Here is a 21,138-nt window from a genome sequence, read left to right as displayed (position 1 = left end):
TATTTGGAAAATAAGCATCTTCTAACCACATTTCAAACGACCTATAAGAAATATAAATGTTAATTTAATAACTTTTTTACGACTGTTATTATTAGATTCTAAAATAAAATATAAAATATAGCGATTACAATTGATTAATTATATATCAGAGATTGCAATTTTTTTATATTATTTCGTTTATACAAATTTATATTATTTTTGAATTATGATAACAGTATATGAAAATCTATTATAAAAGAAAATTAACTTAATTATATGCTGTCATTTTACCAGTTTTTGATTTTTTACTGATTTTATTAATTTGTTGGTTTAAACAAAGTTTCTTATACTCAACTATACCATTAACTTTCTTTAGTACAATAAATAAAGATGACAACAAATTTCCATTACACGATTTTATTGATTGCATATGAGTATGTTGTTAAGGATATAGATTGCACGCTCTACATTTTTCCTCCTTGATAAGACAATAATCTTCTAGAAGGAATTTCCAATCGGAAACCACTTTGATTCCAATAAAAACAGATCCGAACTGTTTGATAAGTGATATCACTGTTTGATAAGTGATATCACTGTTTTCAAGAAATCATCAGCTGTGTTTTGTAAATCAACGGAATCTTCCAGTTCTTTTAGTTACAAATTTCATAACTTTTCTTGATACAATTCGGTGGAATATCTTGAATTTTGATACCCAATTATGAGATGCTTTAAATATAGGATTTACATTTCCTATTTCTTCTTGTAAAGCTCACTTTTTTAGTTCGATATCATGAATCATGAATCCTGATTCAACAGTTGCAATAAATTTATCATGTGTTTAAAAAATGTAAGATAATTTTTCTATACGATTTCTATCTAATTGTAATTGTTCTTCCTGTTATGAAGTGATTTCTCGCTTCTATTCAATGATGCAACGCGATTGGAGGGCAGCCATTTTAACTATCCACGGAGACAGCGCCGTCCTTATATGTACTATGGTTTCTATCATCTCTATATTCAAGGTCTTTCTTTTTATCTTCCTTGATTTTGTTTACTCATTCTTCGCAGATTTCGCATCATTGCATATAATAAACAGAAGCTTATAATTTTATCAATTGTCTGTGCTTTCTTTTGGACTATAACAACACTTCCCATTATCTTAATTGACGTTCAGATGAAACTCTTCTAAATTTATTTTACACTGATTTTAGAACAAAATATTTTTCAGCAAATTAATAAATTAAAAAAAAATGTATTAGGCGTACAACTTTGCTTCTGCCGTTTTCCTATAGATGGCTTTAGCGGTAAGTGGTGGTCGAAATAAATAGATCATACAATAAACTTGGCATCTGTCAACATAACCCCATAGAAACATTAGTCGATTTGTGTCTGCATCATAAAGTTATTCTCGATTGAAAATGTCAGTTTACGACCCAAATTCTCGTCATTTGCGGGAGGTTTTAATTTTCTGCTTCAATATGAAGAAATCTGCGGCTGAGGCTCATCGAATGCTCTCAAATACTTATGGTGAGGCCGCTATTAGTAAAAGAACGTGTCGTGAGTGATTTCAACGCTTCAAGAACGGTGATTTTGACGTTGAAGACTGGTATAGGGATGGAAGAGAGATGGTTTTCGAAGAATTGGAGGCATTACTTGATCAAGACTCGTGTCAAAATCAAAAAGAATTGGCACTATCATTAGGAGTGACTCAACCAGCCATTTCAAAACGCCTCAAAGCCATGGGAATGATTCAGAAGCAAGGAAATTGGGTGCCGTACGAGTTGAAGCCGAGAGATATTGAACGGCGTTTGTTTGCTTGTGAACAGCTATTGAAAGGCAAAGACGGAAAGGATTTCTGCATCGCATTGTAACTGGGGACGAAAAATGGATTCATTACGATAAGTGCAGAAAATCATGGGGAGTTCCCGGCCATCCTTCCACGTCGATGGCCAAACAGAATATTCACGGCTCCAAGGTCATGCTTTGTATTTGGTGAGACCAGCTCGGCATAGTGTATTATGAGTTGTTAAAACCGACTGAAACAATCACAGGCGATCAATATCGAACGCAATTGATGCCTTTGAGCATTGAAAGACAACCGGCCGTAATACAACGAGAGACACGATAAAGTGATTTTGCAGCATGACAATGCTTGATCCCATGTTGCGAAAGTGATCAAGACTTGGAAACGTTGAAATGGGAAGTCCTACCCCACCCGTCGTATTCTCCAAACGTTGCTCCCTCTGACTTGATTGCGGAACCAATTTGTAGAATTTTACGTTTGTAATTAAAGAAATGTGAATACATTGTTATGATGGAATCAAAAGCTGATTGCTTGACACGATCGAAACAGAGAAACTAATGAAGAAAAAAGAACTGAATATCAGTGAATAGCTTTTTTAAATTCTTATAATTTTTGTCTGAAATTATTTCCCAAAACATTATGTAAGGGCCTTATAGCACAAGGATGGCCGTAATTGAGTCGTCGAAAGTGAATCATAGTCATAAGTCAACGCATTATATTTTGGCGTACTATGTACGCCGATACAAGTACAATTCACATTCCTTCACGATTATAGTTACCATTAGTTATAATCATCTTTATGTTCAGTTCATAACCGGGGTCTTTTTGGACACGCTATATAATATATATGTTATACATATATGTGCTATACATATATAAATATACATTACACAGTCAATAATCATATGCATAATTTTCATACGACACTGTACATTTATAATATGTATATAAGTATATCATATTCAAAGTGTTTTAATAAATATCTACACTTATAGGTCAATGTACACATTGACTAACAGCAAGTTACAATAAGTATATTTTTACTAAATGAACTCTGACTGTGACGTAGATATATCTTCGAATGCAATATTTGAAATATATACACGCATAATGTAATAGCACTTTTTCTTTTGTTCGCAATGCCATTTTAACTTAGGATGTAACATGTATTGTCAGTACATAAATACATTGCACATACATATGTAGCTATTCCATCTCTTTTTATTATGTTTAATGGGTCTTTTACAATAATAAGCCATAAATCAGTCATAAATTAGAAGTCAGATGCTAAAAATTGATGACTATGATTGGTCAATTTTTAGCTTTTGACTTTTGATTTATGACTAATGGCTTATTATAGAAGACCCATAATAAGAAGCGATAGAAGTTACTCATACTTAGCTTTTCATGGTATGATAGACGCAATAGTGAATATGAATAGACGCAATAGTGAATATAATAGTGAATATTAGAATTATATTTTAATATTCACATATATGTGTAGTTACTCCATCACTTTTTGTTACGTATAAGAAAAAGTGTACTGATGTCCTCTTTTTTCTACGTTTAATAAAAAGAGATATGTTTTTTATAGTCAAATATATAGATATTTGTGATCTATGCTTTTATTAAACAAATAAGTTTTACAAATAAGTTTTAAAGCGTTTTTTGTGTAACGTATAATTTAAACTTAGAATTCAAATATTTTCGCGCTCTTTTGATATGTAGTGGCGCTTAATGTGTACTATTAAAAAACATAATTGACTTCACAAAATTGGAAACTTAACCTCAAAATTAAATGGTTTTAAAATGGTGAGCGACAAGCAATTTATTCGACACTGCATTCGATACGAATTTCATCAAGGAAAAAGCGCTGCTAAAGCATGTGAATCAATTTGTTCTGTTCTTAGAGTTAATGTTGTATCCAAAAGTACGTGTGAGTTTTGGTTTAGGCGATTTAAAGAGGATGATTTTGATGTTAGCGATAGAGAACGTAGTGGTGCTCCTCAGAAGGTTACAAACAATGAATTGCAAGCATTACTCGATCAAAACTCATATCAAACACAAAATGAACTTGCACAGCAACTTGGAGTAACTCAACAAGATATTTCAATTCGTTTACGGCAGATGGGAAAGATTCTGAAGGAAGGAAAGTGGGTGCCGCAAGCATTAAGTGAAAAAAACAAAAATGATCGTCTTGAGAAGTGTTTGAATCTGTACAATAAACAGCATAGAAAATCTTTCTTGTGGAAAATCGTGACTGATGATGGAAAGATTTTTTACGATAATCCTAAAAAGAGAAAACATTATGTGGATCCTGGACAACCCACTACATCAACGCCAAAACGCAACATCCACAGCAGCAAAGTTATGTTATGCATCTGCTGGGATATGAAGGATGTGCTATATTATGAACTACTCCATCCGGTTAACAGTGATCGCTACAGTCAACAATTGATCCGTTTAAATCAAGAAATTGAACGAAATCGTCCATTTACTGGCAAAGGAAAAACGTCCTGTGAAATTGCTTCATGACAACGCTAGGCCTCATGTTGGTAAACCTGTAAAGGAAACGTTGCTAGCTTTTGGTTGGGAAGTTCTGCCGCACCCGGCGTATAGCCCAGACATAGCCCCTTCTGATTATCATTTATTCCGGTCAATGCAAAACGCCTTGTCCGATGTACACTTTCGAGCATTTGAAGAAGTGCGAAAATGGGTGAATAATTTTATCGCATCGAAAGACGAAACCTTCGCTTCTGGAATTCGCAAGCTGCCCGAAAGATGGCTAAAGATCATAGATAATGATGGAGATTATTTTGATAATTAAGTGTGTTTTCGTTTCTAAATAAATAAATATTAAATTTCATTAAAAACTCTTTAAAACTTATTTGTACACCTATATTTTCAATATCAGAATATACATATAACTAAATCAAAGCTAATGAAAATCAAATGCAGATGATTAGATGTAATCTTACAAAAAAATAATCAAATTTACGAATCTTCTGATAAATGATATCATCTTTAGTTTGTACATTTCAACTCACTTTGAAGTCTTTTTCAACAATACAAATATATTACAAAAAGCTCACAAAAAGATTGTCACTCGCAAATTACCAAAAATGAAGTAATGTAAAATTTTAGTAGATAGAGAGCGTGCCAAGAAGCTTTGATACATAATTGATCACAAATTATACAAATCTATCTACTAAAATTTTATGTAACTTCATTTTTGGCAATTTGTGAATTTTTCGTTATATTATCTCATTCTATATTATCTTATTAGCTTTAATTTATGTTAGTTATATGTATATTTTATAAATTTAAAGTCCCCTATGTAATAATTGTTTTTTCAATATTAGACTATTGTATGTATGTATACTATGATGTGTGAATATCTACACAAATTAGAGATAGAAGTAATTTATACTGAGGTATTTATGCAGATACTTTCTATGTTTATTCATACAAAACATTGCAATTAAATTTTATGTGTACAAATATACACATTATATTATATATGTATATACATTATATTATATATGTATATATACAATTTTAATATTGCATATTTAAACATAGGGAAACATAAATAACTTAGCATTAATAATTTCTATCTGTAACATGTGTTTATTTATACATTTTATTATACATATATACTACAGTATTGTATAATATTGCCTATATGTGTATTATATTTAAGTACACACATCACTAATACCTGTATATTTTAACATGAATAACTTCTATATCTTTTCATTAAATGTAGCAAAAAAATGGAATAGGTACGTATATATAATATATCTATGTATAGCTATACATGTTACATGTTACATTCATGAATATAAATTACAATTACATTTTTCGTGTATTATAATGTGTGTACATACACAATGACACAAAATATTATTCTATTGTTGCATATAGACATGTAATTGAATTAATGATATATGCAATATTAAAATTATATTTTGGGTACATTATTGTGTATATGTACATATAAAATATAATTATAATTTATATTCACTAACATTTTTTTATATATGTTACAATAATGTTAGAATTATAAATGTTATGTGCGATGTGAATACATACATTATACAATGTACATAAATAAAATTTTAATATTACGTATAAATAGATAATATCTGTATGATTATTGCAACATGAGTAACTTTTAATTGATATAATGCGTGCATGTATGTGTGTGTGCGTGTGTGTGTTCACATAGTGTAATATACATACAATTTTCTATATTAGATATATAAGTCAACATATTAGTAATGTATATAAATACTGTAAGTATCTATCTTTTTTTATTGGACAGAACAAAAAAAGAGTTATATTATGTATGTGCAATGTCGTATTCATTTATTGATAATATACGAGGGCAAATCAATAAGTATCCATGTTAGTAATGAAGACATAAGCTTTTCACAAAAATTTTTTTTATTTTTCAACGTAATCCCCTTTTAGGACGATACACTTTTCCCAACGCTTCTGCCATTTTTTTAATCCCTCAGAAAAATACGATTTGTCGAACTCTGCAAAATAGGTCTCTGTTTCGGCGATGACCTCCTCATTCGACGTGAATTTCTTTCCACCGAGCCATTTTTTCAAGTTTAGAAACAAGAAGTCACAGGGGGCTAAATCCGGAGAGTACGGTGGATGCTGCAGGAGAAGTGAGCCGGTGCATTGTGAGCAATCGCGACACGCATCGGGCTGACAGGACTTTTTCATTCCCAAGTTATTATGCAAAATATTGAATGCCGTTCCGACACGCCTACGGCCTCTGCTACTTCATGCACTTTCGTTTGGCGATCAGCGAGAATCATGTCGTGGACTTTTTCAACAATTTGAATGACCACGTTTGAATTCGTTGAAACAATATTTGACGGTTGTCATAGATAATGAAGAGTTCCTATAGACGGCATCCAACTTTGTTTTTATTTCTTCGCACGTTTTTCCATCCTAAAATAAGAAACGAAACACGGATCGATATTGCTCTTTTTCCATTCAGAAAACATCAAACACGCTCACTACGAATTGCTGTCAAATCAAGACTATTGCATGTATCACTCTGAAATTTTGTATGACGTCATTTGAAAGATAGTAGTACACGATGGTAATGCCAACTTGCATCAGCAATGTCGCCTGTTCTTGAAATACGGATACTTATTGATTTGCTCTCGTATTATTGTTACCTTAAAATGACATTGAACGTAAGGAAAAAGTGCTACTACGGTTCGTATCGATATAATTATTAGTTAAAAATATGTACTTTATGTATATTACAGATTTTTAGTACTGGTGATATATATTGGAACGCGGTCTACATTGCATATGTACATAATACAACTGTATTTCTAAGGCCCGATTCCATAAATGTAAGATTAACTTCAATTCCGGTTTATTTTTTCTTCAATTCTAAAATTGGACAATTTTTCAAAATAAAGTAAATCTTACATTTGTAGAACCGAGCTTAATACATGTTTTCGTCCCTGCTAAGATGGTAATGTAGGAAATGGAAAAAATATCGATAATCGATCGACTTTCCTGCATAATCATATTAACTCAGAGGGCGTAAGCATCTTATACATTGGAAGTAAAAACCTATAGTATCGACCTTTAATTATCGACCTTTTATTAAATTCAGCCTTCGCTCCAGCATCCCCTTAAATCCTTTGGATTATTTCCTTTGGGGGATATCTGACATCATTCGTTTATACCATTCCAATTGAGAATGAGAATGATTTGAGGAATCGAATAGTTGCTTCATGCGAGACAATACGTAACACACCTGGTATCTTTGAGCGTGAATGTCAATCTTTAAGAAGAAGGCTCGATGGATGTATCGATGACGAAACTATGACACACCAAAATTTATTTGCTACCTTAAAATACGCTGTCGAAGCCGTATTCTTTTTCGACGGCAAAAACATCCCTTTAAACTATTTTATCGAAGGATACGAGGAAACAAAATCCATGTTACCGGATGAAACTGAATCGCAATTCACAAAAATCATAAGGACAAGAATTGTGGAAGGCACTGTACGCGATCAGGACTACGAGATCAGGACTTTAATAGTGTGGCACAATTAAACAAATATTTGAAACAATTTATGGTGCTTCAAAAAATATATACTAACTGCAAGGCGAATTAGGCCGTATTTATCAACAGAATGAGGAGGACGTAATCACATACGCGAATCGGGTAAAGATTTTAGGAAAACAAATAAGTCCATAAAATTTCGGGAAATGCCCTTTCCGATCAAAATATTAAACTATTTTTAGAAAAAGACATGTGTAAGTGTTTTATTAGAAGATTAAAACCAGAAATTGAACAGAGAATAACAAGAAATTTAAGTGTTCAAGAGCCAATGCGTTACGAATAGAAAGAGAACTCCATTCAATGACAGATTTGCGACAGAATCAAGAAAGTACATCGAGTAGAGCGCTGAATACGAATATATTAATAAATTATAAGAAACCTGTCAGATTTATTATAAAGAAGGACATTTAGCTTCAAATTGTAAAAAAATAACTAATTTTGGAACAGAGATTTTAATATGTCAAATCTGCAAGAAACGCGGATACAGCGCTGACAAATGTCGACTTCGCGACCCTCAGGCATGACAATCCGTTATACATTTTACAGGGAAATAATATTATTTTACAGGGAAATAATATTATTTGTCAAATATGTTCTAGGTCAGAGCATAACGCCAAAAATTGTCAAACTAATAATAACAATAGTCAGAACAAATCTTCTATAATCTTTCAGTGGTGTGATAAGCCCGGTCATTCGGTTAATAACTGCTGGAAAAAACAGAACAAGCAACATAACACAGTTATAAAATAAAAATTGTCTGTTAAATCTGTAACAATTTTGGGCATAATGCTAAAAATTGTCGATCTAAAATAGGGTAAAACACTGCACTTTCAGACTCATTATTCTGCTGGTATTATAAAGGGCAAGGGCATCTCCTCGAAACTTGCGAATTAAGAATTGCAAGCAATAACCGAAGAAAGATAAACGAACAGGGAAACTCCGGCGACCCCTCGAAATCGGGCACAGGGGCCCGAACGAGTTTGACACCCGTCGACATCAAAAAAGGTCCAGTAGGCAAAAACGTGTTAGAAATACGTCCCGTAACTGTAAATCTCGACAAGCATAGTCGCGTGCCTACCGTTCAGGTAAACTTTTGCGAGTCAATACCACCCGTAGCTTTTATGTTAGATATCGATTCCGAGCCAAACATAATCAAAGAAACTTTTGTACCTAAGGACAGTATCGTCAACTATAGCAATATTCTAAAATTAAAGGCATAAATGAATATCCCGTTTATATGCTAGGAGAAATAATTTTACCCCTCTTTGGAGAAAATATTACATTTCATATTATATCAGGTAATTTTCCAATCTTACAATCCGGAATATTAGATAACGATTTCTTCAAACAAACTTCCTCGAAAATTGACTACGCGAAGGGATATTTAGATGTATCAGGAGTTAATATTTCTTTTCACCAGAAACCATCATCGCACAACAACGATTAGAATCTTTATTTTATGTGAGAATAGGAAATCCGGAGATAAAAATAGGATATATACCAAAATTAAAAATAGCACATGGAATTTATCTAGGAGATACAATAGTAGAAAACGTTTCTGGAAAAGCATATTTAAGCGTCATAAGCACGTTAAACGAAGAAATTGAAGTATAAATACTAATCTTGCGCCTGAAACCCCTGAATGAATTGTTTGACAACGATAGTTCAAGCATTGAAATGCGTGGTAATCAAAACGAAATTGTAAATGCACAAAATTGTCTTACCCATCCAAGGAATATTCAAATTCATTTCGAAGACTTTAGTAACAATGCCAGTTCAAATAATGACGGAATTACGAACGGAGACGTTCTGATAGGAGACAAGAGTAACAGAAAAATAAATTAAAGTTTTGAGGTATTTAATGAAAATAAATTAATGAGAAGAATTAAAAAATCAAGAAAAAATTCTATTCCAAATATTCAGGGGAATATTTCTATATCTCCTCCGAAATCCTAGAATCCAAAATCTATGGAGAGGGAAGTTATCAAACCTCTCCCGAAAATTTAAATAATTTTGGAGAGGGAAGTTACCAAACCTCTCCTGAAAATTTATTATAAATGATTTAAAAAATTTTGGAGAGGGAACTTACCAAACCTCTCCTGAAAATTTAAATAATTCAAAAAATTTTGGAGAGGGAAGTTACCAAACCTCTCCTGAAAATTCAAATAATTTAGAAAATTTTGGAGAGGGAAGTTACCAAATCCCTCCTGAAGAATTAAATAATTCCGGAATTGCAAAGGAAAGTTTCCATACTTCCCTGTTAAATTCTACTCTTGTCGATTGCAAGGAGGTAAATAACCAAACCTCGCTATGCAATGCGACTCAATTCTATCAAAAGCAGTCAAAGGCAAAGAGCTCACTCTAGGAAAAATTAAATTACCAAGGGTTGGAATTCCCGCAAAAAATTATAATCATCAAGAAGATTCCTCTTACTATCGATGAATTTCTAGAAAGAATGCAATCATGTAATCCTCATATAAATGTTCGTAATTCAAATCATCTTCAAAAATTCTGGCGTATATCTATACAAAATCAATCTCAAGAAATGATAGACAAATTCATGCGCAAACGTAAGTCAAAACATAAGGAAAGAACTGAACAAGAATGTCGAGATGAACCTACGAAAAATATTCCACGCGAATGCTTAGTTGTATCAAAAAAATCGGAAAGAATAGACTCATAGAAATTACAGAACTATTGCGTTTGGAGCATTTGAGTTTCCAGGAAAGAACAAGTGTAATGAAACTTATAACTGACAGCCAGGACAGATTTCACATCCCTGGAAAGAAGTTGTCAGCAACAAATATATTACAATACCAAATATTTAATACAATTAATAATTAATACAACGGACGATCGACCTATAAATACGCGACAATACAGATTCTCGCAAATTCATAAAAAAGAAATAAATAGACAGGTAGAAGAACTGTTAGAAAGAGGCATCGTAAAACCTTCTCAATCACCGTATAATACGCCTATATGGATAGTTCCCAAAAAAGAACACAAAGGGAAACAAGCGGTGGAATGGTATTAGATTTCCGAGCCTTAACCGAAAAAACTATCGAGGACGCATACCCGTTACTTAACATTATCGATATTCTGGATCAATTAGGCGGACCGCAATATTTCTCAGTATGCGACTTAGTGTCTGGATTTCATCAAATAAAGATGGATCCTGTTGACAGCCATAAAACTGCATTTACAACTCCTTTCGGTCATTACGAATTTGACCGAATGCTTTTTGAATTAAAGAATGCGCCCGCTACTTTTCAACTAATTAATGGATTTAGTATTCAGGATTGCAAGGCGAAGAACTATTTGTGTATATGGATGACATTATCATCTACGCTGCTTCATTAGAAGAACACGAAAGGAAGTATAATTTGATAGAGTGATTGCGCAAAGCTGATTTAAAATTCAACAACCTGACAAATGCGAATTCTTGAAAATCGAAGTCACTTATTATATTACATTAATATAATTAGTAAGGATGGAATTAAACCCGATCCGAAGAAATTAGAAGCTGTAAGGCAATTTCCAAGACCCAAAACGCCGAAAAATATCAAACAATTTCTTGGATTAGCCAGATATTACCGAAGATTTATATCAAATTTTTCAAAATTAACCAAATCTCTCACCAATTTGTTAAAAAATGACACTAAATTTGAATGGACAATAGATCAAGAAAACTCCTTCCAAGCATTAAAGGAGAAATTGTACGAAGAACCTGTCTTGCAATATCCCGATTTTTCCAAACCTTTTATATACTACTGATGCTTCCGGAATAGCGATTGGAGGCTCTTATCACAAGGAGAAATAAATAAAGATCGACCGATAGCATACGCTTCGCGAACTCTTACCAAAAACGAAATAAAATACGACACTTATGAGAAGGAAGCTTTAGCCATAGTGTATTGCGTCAAGCATTTTAGATCTTATCTATGGATGAAAATTTACTCTGGTTACGGACCACAAACCTCTTCTCTGGTTTAAAAATGCACAGGACGCAAACATGCGAATACTACGATAGAGATTAAAATTAGCTGAATACGATTACGACGTGGTATATAAAGCATAAAATTATTATCACGAAATCCGGTAGACCTTGAAGAAGCTAACTGCAATATAATTTATCACCACAAGCCTTTGAATCTTAACAATCCAAACGATGCAGAAACGATTTCTAAAATGCTAGAGGAATCAGATGAGGAGGACGAAGAGGACGAAGATTTTAAATTATATTTGACTGATGACGAACCACTTGAAGACTTATTTCCAGACGATCATCCTGAAGAGGATACGAATTCAGCATCTCTTACACGGAGGGAGACAGAGAAACCACAAGGGCCACAAACTATGGAAAAGGCTATAACGCGCAATATTCCTTAAAGTAATAAAATGCAGACTCGAAACCAAACAGCAAAAAATAGAGGTGCCCAGCAGGATAAGCTACCCCGAGATTTCTCACAACAAGAAAATGAGACGAAAAGAGTAAAAGACAGAAATGACTCATTGGACGAAGAAGGCGATGCAGAAAGCGACAATGAAGAGGAAGAATTTGAGGAAGGACATAAAATTCAGAAATTAAAAGGAAAAACAGGGCCTATTATTGTTAATGACCAAATAATCAAAAACAATATTCTCGATTTTCGCAATCTATTATTTTTGCGAAAGGATAACGTTGCATATTTTGTTAACACCAATGGGAGACCGTTGGACCGTCAGGTTCACAAAAACTGTTTGAAAGAAACGAGAGCCCTCACTTAGAAGATCTCGCTCTAGGAAAAGCCAAAATCGTAAAATACAAAAAACACTACCATTTAGCCTTGCCTATCATTCATATTCAGCGAAGGGCAACGTGAGAGACGATGATTCTTCCCTCACCCAGATTTCCGCCATAATAAAAGATTTACGGATTGTTACTGAAAACTTGAATTTAGCATTGCTGCAACCGATGCTTAACAATGTGCCATGGAGCAATATCAAAACCGCATTGCAATTAGTTTTTGTGGATTCAACAATCAAATTAATTATATGCAATGGACTAGATAAATATCCACCTAAAGATCTTCGATCTACGATAATCGGAGAAATGCATTGTTTACCTACGGGAGGACATCGAGGTGTCACAAAGACATATAACCGAATAAAACATAAATACCATTCTAAATCTAAAGTTCAATGTTTAATGATACATACAACAATATCAATTAAAAAAACTAGTTCGAGTAAAAACCAAACAATCTATGATAATCACCGATATACCAGGATCGTCTTTTGAACGTAGTCATGGATATCTTTATCTAAAACCGGAAGAGGCAACGAATATATTTTAACCCTGCAAGATCAGTAAATTTTGTATGGGAATGTAAATTTTGTATGGGAATATCTTTACCGGATCAGACATCAGAAACAATAACAGAAGCCTTTGTCGATAGATTTATTTGCACATTAGAAACGCCTAAAGCTATATTAACCGACCAAGGGAGAAATTTTATCAGTGAATTAATGAAGAAAATAGGAAAAATATTCAGAATCCGTAAATTCCGTACATCTGCATTTCACCCTCAGTCAAATGGATTTCTAGAATGATCATACTACGCATTAGGAGGATACTTGAAACAATACGCAAACGAGCAGAAACAATGGGACAGAGGAATCGGCCATGTTTAATTACAACACTAGCATCCACGAGGCTACGAAACACACTCCATACAAATTAGTGTTCGGTAAAACAGCAAGAGTACCGTCAAATGAGATCTTAAACCCTGAAGACAAATTAGCTAATTATGATGATCTTAATAAATTTAGAACACAATTCCATGCAATCCAAACAAATGCTCGTAAAAACGTCATAGAAGCTAAAGTTAAATCGAAAAAACATTACGACAAGAAAATTAATCCACAGAAATTCAAACCTGGAGATCACGTATTTTTATTAAAGGGACTAAAACCCGGAAAATTTGGAGATCAATATACCGGACCTCATGAAGTCTTGGAAATTTTAAAAATAATGTTAAAATTAAGATAAAGAAAAATAGTCGCATTGTTTACCCTAACCGCTTGCGAATTTCTCTATTAAACCACAGTTCATAATAATTAAACAAATCAAATCGACATTTCAGATGATGGATTGCTGCATCAAAGGAATAACCGCCATATTTATATTAATAATGTGGACTCAAAGAACTTACGGAATAATACGACTGTGACTCCGCAGCAGCGAATTTAATTACATTATCACTAATAAACGTCGAAGAATGTGATATTCCCCCACAGAACTCTAGCAAAGTCTATATACAAGTACTTCAACTCAATGATTTTAAATCTGTGAAAGTAATATCAATGTAAAATCGAAATAAATCGTATAGTAAAAAGATGCGGAATGTTTTCACATATGATGGACGTATATAACGGGCAATTCTCATACATAACCGATATACCTCGAGATGCATGTCAACGCATACCTATGAAAGCTTCAAAATAGCCGGAACTCACAGATCTGCTATCTAATCAGACTGCATCACGTCCAATAGTTTTAACCGGGCATGTTGACAATGACGGCGCACGTACAGCAGCCTATTCCTTATGGAAATTGGGGAAATGTCATTGTATTATACAGCTTCAAAATTACATCGCCGATGTTCGGATAAACACAAACCTCAGGTCAGGAGTAATCTGTAAACTAAGTTCGACTTATTGCACTAACATAGAGGGAGGAGATACTTTTTGAGTTTCGAAAAATGAGAAACGAAACATATTTTCTGACCACGCAAACGCATGTATTAACATGTCGCGGAACTCAGATTACCTGTAATTCTTTTGAACCTATTATATACTTTTGAGAAACTTATGGTATAAAATTATGCCTAAACCGGCGGAGACATTACCACCCATCATTACGAAGCCTTCAACTAAACCATCATGGAAATACATCCAGTCCAGGTGATCAATGGAATATATTCACAAAGCGATCTGGAAGAACTTAAGAATCACATAATGTTCCCCACGGAACGACCTGCAATTCTCAATATCATGGCAAGAGGCATATTAGGGCGCTCAACTATAATAAATGGAGGATCACTCTCTAATCTCATAGACGAAGTCTCGAGAAAGAATCGCTATCTCCGTTTGGGAAAAATTCTCGAATAAATTTTTAATCTTTGGCAATATCAGCGCTGGATTAATCGGGACACACCTAATTGCTAGAGTTATCAAACTGCTGTTCAGACACATTCGTACATGGATACGCTCTGTGTACAGTTAGTCGGTGTATCTATTGGGAACCGTTTTCATGTTAGTTATTAGTTTCCTCTTATTATTAAAATATTATTAGATAGTCAAATGTGTGTAGTAATTAGTGTTCATTTTTTTCGATAAGTCTCTTAATTTCGTCTGTAAAAATTCAAAACTGAAAAATGAGTCTATTATCCTCGGTCTTCCCTACTGGGAAAAACTAACAAAGGAATTATATAGCTGATTCTTGTTGGAGTAAAATTAATTAAGAACAATATCTTTCCTTTATTCTTATGCAAATTGTCCTGCTTTCTTCTTCCCTCTTAAAAGAATTTTTCTTTGTGTGCTATCTAATTGTCAATCACAGTATATAATTTGTCAGTGCACTGTCACCATCTTCAGATTATTAGATCGTAAAAGATATTTGTACTCCAATAAAATGGAAAGATTAAGTTGATAATTTCGATATTTGAAATCCCGGTGCGTGTCACTGGTACACTGAGTCTGATAAAGCCTCTATCTTGATAAAAATCTGCGACCATTCACATCTGCGGCCATGCAGAAATCTCAAATAAAGGATTCTACATGGCCCTTGCCTCGTCCATAGAGAGTCTATGGACGACTGCAAAAACTGTTCGACCTACAGTAAAATGACAATAAATGTCAAGCCGCGGAGGAATGAATGTCGAAGCCACATCAAAAGATTTCGGCACACCGATAAGACACTTTAGACACTTTAGATGAGGAGTATTTTTGATCATTGCACGGGTCGATGCATTAAACTTTTTTTGGGAGGGAGGGGGGGGGGGTTGGTGACTTTCAGGTAATCATTTTTTTAAATATTCCTAATCACCAACATTCACTTGCCAATACTAATAAAGAAAGAAAAAGAAAGGAAAAAAATAATATATATTTTAACATTAAAATAGATATATATATGTATAGAGTTATTCAAATTTTTTTCAAAGTAAAAATTGACAAATTTTAGCGTTAATTAGATTATATGCGCAAGAGTATCTTTCAATGAGCATTTAAGTATTTTAATTGCATTATTGCAAGTAGGCATAACAAGAAGCACGAAAGAATTCTAAAAGGAACCCTATCTTTCTTTATATAAGTTACAAACTTACGAACGGATATCAAAATGCTAATCTCCTTTATATGTAATATGCGTACATGTATAACAGGATATTGACATTTACTTGTAAAATGGAAGGACGAAAGAATTGAAGAGGCGAATTTTAGAAACGTCCGATTCTTTCCTGCTCCTCTAATAAACCAAAGGACACACATGTAAGAAATAACACTTAAATGTGAGTTCGACGTTACTATGTAGTCAAACCCATCAAATCGTCGAAAGAAAAGAATCGGTACCTTTTTTTTCTATCTCTCTCTCTTCTCCTTTTTTGTAAATGTTGCATTCTCACACCCCAACATTTGTTTGAGGCTAGGAGTATTACGTCCTACAGACGCCACGATTTTTTTCTTTCGAAAGAATCAACTCCATGTATCAACTCCGCGATTATTGGTTGGCGTCTACGATACTCGAGCGGAGTCTTCTGATAACGATCTGACAGAACTGAAGAGAGGGATCGGACAAGCTCCGCGAAAACTTGTAACGCCAATCCTGGAAGGAATAACAACCTTAATGCAGGCCCGAAAAGTGACAAGATTGCAAAAGACATAAATGCACCGAAGTCACACAATAGTAAGAATCCAAGGTTTATTGTCCCAGACTGACCAACAATTTTATCTTGAGAAAATAAGCATTTAAAAAATCATAAAACACATGGGATAACTTTCCACGGTAGCGTTATCTAAGATCGGACTCGCGACTGACAATGGTTGCTCTGCACGCAAACTTTGCACGCAAGTTGTGCACGGTAATCGTCTGTTTATCCATATTTTTCCGCGAAGATAACAGAATTCATCTGGAGCAATCCTGCCTTTTTAAAGAAAAACGTAAATCACTTCTTTTCTTCTCAAAATTCGTCTAACGATGCACTTTAGATTAACAACGATAGGACGCTATAAAAATCGTAAATCTCGCGTGACATTGCAGCTAATTATTGCATTATAGATAAAGGGCACAACGCCCTTTTTTTAGGGTATAAATAGAGATCCTGCGAAAGCGCAGAGCTTCAGTACAAAAGTCAAACTCAGCCGATTCATGTTAATACAGTTCACGTCAGTGAAAAATCACGTAAGTTCGTGTATCTGTACTCGAGTGCATCAAATCGTTGTTGGGAACAGCTGCGATCAGTGCGGAAATCAGGCTACGAGAACTCGCGATAGTTCACGCCAGTTTGCGCAAGTGCATATAAAAATTATTAGCAACAATTAACATTGGATCATCCAGTCACTGCGACTATCCTCCTGGCGCTCTTCCGTGGACAGCGGGCCTCCTCGTACACTTCCACCGATCTATCTACCCGAGATCTCGTGGACTCACCAATTAAATAGTAAGTGAGCCTGCCATTCCGTCCAGTTATAAACATATAGTATAAAGAACTCCGTATAGGAACGCACGCGCGCGCGCGCGTGCACACACACACACGCACAGACATACACACACGCACACACACGCACACACATACACACGCACACACACGCACACACATACACACACGCACACACGCACACACATACACACACGCACACACGCACACACATATCCATAATTAAATGTCAACTCTTTTACTATAACCAAATCTAATTTACTATAACCATTGTAACGACACGAATAATAAAATTTTTTTTATATATAACTATATGTATATATATTCTATATAACTTTAATTTTTTTATTAATAAACGTAAATCATTATTGTAAATGAAGATTGTCAGATTCTATTTATTTGAACCATCACTCGTATTCCTTTCTCCCTAAACACCTGAGATCGCACGAGATCCAATCGCAGGTCAAAAGGATTAAATTCCTTGACTTAGGACCGACGTTCGCACTGTCCTTCGAAACAGGTGTCATAGAGTCTCACATCCCTTCGGGACGTTGACCTAATATTCCGAGACCGAAAAGGTGCATACAACTCATAGGTATTCGCCTCTGCGCGTATACTTGTGAGATTGAGTCTAGGTTTGGACATAACCATATCATTAGAGTTAAGTAAATAACAAGATACATTATCATTTGTCTTTTATTTTTTAATTTAATAGAATTTAACTTCATTAGTTAAGATTGTAGCATCTGAGTTTTAATTTTTCGTTTGATACATTAATTTTTTTCGAAGAGTAATAATTTTTGACAGAGAATTAAAGTTGCCATTATTGGAGGGGGGGAGGATGTAGGAATAAAAAGACCTTCAATAAAAATATCCTTGAAAAAAAAATTAAAACTGCTATTAATTGGATACTTAGTATTATATACAAAGGGCTGGTTTCACTAATTCGATTAAGCCGAATTGATGTCAACCATAAGTGATCAATTCTACTAAACAGCAAACATAATTAGTTAGTTCCACGGCCAATTAAATAATTGACGTTGGTGAAAGCGACCCAAATGATTTTTCACGAAAAACACGCATGCTTAGCGCTTTTTTATCTTTTTTTAAAAGGTAAGTTTGTATAAATGACAGAAAACAGCACTGTTACGTACCCTTAGAAATTCGATGAAGGAGACAATGAGGGAGAATGGAGAGGTATGAAAGAACGGCTAGATTCAATCTCACAAGTATACGCGCAGAGGCGAACACCTGTGAGTCGCACGCATCTTTTCGGTCTCGAAATATGGGTCAACGTCCCGAAGGGACGCTATGACACCTGTTCCGAGGGACAGTGCGAACGTCGGTCCTACTTTTTGGGTCAAGGAACTTAATCCTTTTGACCGGGACTCGTGCAATCTCAGATTTTTAGGAGGAAATACGAGAGATGGTTCAAATTATAAGGCGTACGACTTTGCTTATATCGTTTTTTTCCGAAATTCGAGGCTTTATTGTAAAAAACTGGTTATACATTTATGATTCAAAGTATTGTCCATCGCTGGCCACTACTTTCTCCCATCTTTCGGGCAGCATACGAATCCCGCGTCGAAAAAACTGGTCATCTTTTGAAGCGATCCACGAATCGATCCAATTTTTTACTTCTTCATAAGACCGGAAGTGCTGGTCAGCCAGGTCGTGTGCCATTGATCGAAACAAGTGATAGTCAGAGGGAGCAACGTCTGGAGAATACGGCGGGTGGGGTAGGACTTCCCATTTCAACGTTTCCAAGTATGTCTTGACCACTTTCGCAACATGGGGTCGAGCATTGTCATGCTGCAAAATCTTTATCGTGTCTCTCGTTGTATTGCGGCCGTTTGTCTTTCAATGCTCGGCTCAAACGCATCAATTGCGTTCGATACTGATCACCTGTGATTGTTTCAGTCGGTTTTAACAGCTCATAATATACTACGCCGAGCTGGTCCCACCAAATACAGAGCATGATTTTGGAGCCGTGAATATTCGGTTTGGCCGTCGATGTGGAAGCATGGCCGTGAACTCCCCATGATTTTCTGCGCTTGGGATTATCATAATGAACCCATTTTTTGTCCCCAGTCACAATGCGATGCAGAAAGCCCTTCCGTTTTTGCCTTTCAAGCAGCTGTTCACAAGCAAACAAACGCCGTTCAACATCTCTCGGCTTCAACTCGTACGGCACCCAATTTCCTTGCTTCTGAATCATTCCCATGGCTTTGAGACGTTTTGAAATGGCTGATTGAATCACTCCTAATGATCGTGCTAATTCTTTTTGATTTTGACAAGACTCTTGATCAAGTAATGCCTTCAATTCTGCATCTTCGAAAACCTTCTCTCTTCCACCGCTATGCTGGTCTTCGACGTGAAAATCACCGTTCTTGAAACCACTTACGACACGTTCTTTCACTAATAGCGGCTTCACCATAAATATTTGAAAGCATTCGATGAGCCTCAGCCGCAGATTTCTTCATATTGAAGCAGAAAATTAAAACCTCCCGCAAATGACAAGAATTTGGCTCGTAAACTGACATTTTCAATCGAGAAAAATTTTATGATGCAGACACAAATCGACTAATGTTTCGATGGGGTTATGTTGACAGATGCCCAAGTTTATTCTGTGACGTCTATGATCTATTTATTTCGATCACCACTTACCGCTAAAGCTATCTATACGAAAACGGTATAAGCAAAGTCATTCACCTAATAATAGAATCCGGCAATCTTCATTTACAATAATGACATTTATTAATAAAAAAAATTAAAATTATTAGAATATATTGTATGTACATATAGTTATATATAAAAACTTATCATTATTAATGAATTTAGTTATGGTAAAAAAGGTTGATTTAATTATGGACGTGTGTGTGTGTGTGTGTGTGTGTGTGTGTGTGTGTGTGTGTGTGTGATCCTATACGGGATTCTTTTTGTGTGTGTGTGTGTGTGTGTGTGTGTGTGTGTGTGTGTGTGTGTGTGTGATCCTATACGGGATTCTTTGTGTGTGTGTGTGTGTGTGTGTGTGTGTGTGTCCCATCGGAGTTCTATATGTGTGTGTGACTGGAATGGCAGGCCGACTTACTATTTAGTTGAATCTATGAGATATCTCATCTTGGGTGGATAGAGCAGTGAAGTACGATGAGGCCCGCTGTCTACGGAAGAGCGTTAGGAGGGCAGTCGCAGTGACCAGTAGGTGAACTCAATATTAATTGTTGCCCCACAATATGCACTTGCGCGAAATAGCGTGACTATCGCAGGTTCTCGTAGCCTGATTTCCGCACTGACCGCAGTTTATCTCAATAATGATTTGATGCACTCGAGTACAGATATGCGAACTTACGTTTTTCACTGACGTAAACTGTGCTATCGTGAATCGGGTGAGTGTGACTTTTGTACTCTCTGCGCTTTCGTGAGACCTCTATTTATACCCCGAAAAAAGGGCGTTGTGCTCTTTTTTCTAGGATGCAATAGTTAGTTGCAATGTCTCGCGAGATTTACGATTTTTAGCGTCCTACCGTTAATCTAAAGTGCATCGT

Source organism: Acromyrmex echinatior, chromosome 7, assembly GCF_024713525.1.
Source record: "Acromyrmex echinatior isolate Ae372 chromosome 7, ASM2471352v2, whole genome shotgun sequence".
NCBI classification, from domain to species: Eukaryota; Metazoa; Arthropoda; class Insecta; order Hymenoptera; family Formicidae; genus Acromyrmex; species Acromyrmex echinatior.
Note: the sequence above shows the minus strand (reverse complement) of the source record.